Source organism: Haliaeetus leucocephalus, unplaced genomic scaffold, assembly GCF_000737465.1.
Source record: "Haliaeetus leucocephalus isolate CR32 unplaced genomic scaffold, Haliaeetus_leucocephalus-4.0 Scaffold51, whole genome shotgun sequence".
Lineage (NCBI taxonomy): Eukaryota > Metazoa > Chordata > Aves > Accipitriformes > Accipitridae > Haliaeetus > Haliaeetus leucocephalus.
In genome coordinates, this window is record NW_010972487.1 from 541,053 (window position 1) to 543,001 (window position 1,949).

At 52.2% G+C, this 1,949-nt stretch overlaps 1 protein-coding gene across 1 annotated transcript in view; it reads right to left on the reverse strand.

Annotated features, from left to right (window-relative positions):
* Window positions 1-279, reverse strand: part of NAT8L (N-acetyltransferase 8-like (GCN5-related, putative)) — a 31,401-nt gene extending 31,122 nt beyond the window's left edge. The window contains exon 1 of the mRNA XM_010577291.1: window positions 254-279. The gene's annotated coding sequence lies outside the window, so the exon portion shown is untranslated. The remainder of the gene's footprint in view (window positions 1-253) is intronic.
* Between the last annotated feature and the right edge of the window lie 1,670 nt (window positions 280-1,949).

The following is a 1,949-nucleotide window of genomic DNA, read 5'->3' on the forward strand; positions in this document are numbered from 1 at the left end:
CCCGGGAGGTGCATCCCCCTGGGACATGCACCCCCCTGCAAGCTTCAGCTGTGCCTCTGCCTGCAAGGTGCATCCCCCCAAAAAGTTTCATCTGTGTCTCTTCCTCCTGCAAGGTGCACCTGTGCACCCCCCTGCCAGGAGGCACCCTTGCACCCACCCACCCCTCTTTGAGTTTTATCCCTGCATCCCCCTGCGAGGTGCACCCATGCACCCCCCTACAAGCTTCATCCCTGCATCCCCCCGGGAGGTGCACCCGTCCATCAGCGAGTGCGGCTGTGTTGCTGGCACCCTGCAAGATTTGCTGCCCCGGGAGCCCCCAGGGTACGTTTTGGTCCTCGGGAAGATGCACAGTGACTGGATCTTTGCTTCAAGCTAAAGCATCACTGTGATGATTTCATTGTGGTTTCATTGCTTCACTTTTCTATTAAAAATTGTTCAGGAGTTAAGAGACATGAGAGAGGGGAGAGGGGGAAGGATTAGGTAAGGGCTTGGAAACCTTCCCACCCAGAGGAGTGGTGCCAGCACCCCGCAGGCTTGCGGTGCATCGGGTGTCCCCGCTCGGACGCTCCTCAGGCGGCTGTGGGACCCACTCGTGGTCAGACTCTACAGTGCTGCCAGCCTGCTCGGAGGGGCTGGCACGGCACGGTCTTGCTAGCAGCAGGCTCAAGTGCCCGCAGAGTTCCCATTTCTAACGAGCATCTTCTGCAACTGCAGCCAGAGCAACCCCCAGTTCCCAAAGCCTGCGACTGTCTGAACCAGAGATCAAAATGTACAATTATAAAAGATGGCACGGCGCAGGTACGACGGCGGCCTTGCTGCTCGGTGGATGCGTTAGCCAAAAGAGCAACATCTCCTGCTCGAGAGTGGAGCCTCCTTCACGGGGAGAGGCAAGACATACAGCATCCCCACCTCCCCCCGTCACGTCTTACCTCAGCAAGGATCAGTTGGACTCCTGCATTCAGGAGATACCTGGCAGCCCCAAATTCACTAATGCAAAGGCAAAGAGTCTGTGAATGGGGAGAAAAAAGAAAAAAAAAAATCGGGGCAGTGTTTGCCTTTGAATTCTGAAAGCTTCGGGCCAAAGATAGGAGGTTGCTGTTTCAAAAATATAATTAAAATAACGCTTAGTTTCCATATGCCTGGGTTAAGCAGGCATTTATTTTTGTTTGATCCTTTCTAGTCAGATGCGTTGCTTATTTATGAAATAACTACAGTAATAAAAACAACCCATTCCTTAAAAAAAAACCAAAAAAACCCCACTGCAGTTATATAACAGCCAGGGGAGCTCCCAGTTCCAGTCCCAGGCTATGGACCTGAGTGTTTGCGGATGAGTTATCTTTAGAAAGGCACTAAATACTTGTTTACTATTTATGCTGCCACATTTGAGCATCTTATGTACAGTAATTAATATCCCCTATTCCCCCGAGGTGAGGGGGTACCGTCATCCTCTGCCTCCGCGAGGGAACTGAGGCACAGAGGAACGCAGTGATTTATGCACCATCATGCAGTAACTCGAAGAAGACACAGGCACCGGACCAGATTTCCCAAGTCCTCCTCACTGTCTGAATGCCAAACTTTGCCTTTCTTACTGCAAAGCCAAGATTTCAGCTTTCTCTGTAAGCAGGGGTGAAGGGGAGGCTCTGGGGGTGCCGCTGCACGGTGGGGAGGAGGGATAGGGAAGGAGCAGGCAGCCGTGACTGACCGAAGCAAATGTCAGTGCAAATCAAGGGCCTCGCTGAAATCAATTGCAAAAGCCAGTCAGGTTCGCAGACGGCAGATTTGGGCCCCTGGAATAAAAAGGATATTGTTAACAGCAGCTTGCTGGCAAGGCAACTGCTCTGCCAGGAGCTTTCAGTCTTTAAGAACGCAGTTGTCATCCCAAGTCACTGAGGATTTTGCTCTCGGGTTTACTCCCGCTCCTCCAGGACCTGAGGGTAAATCTCCCACAT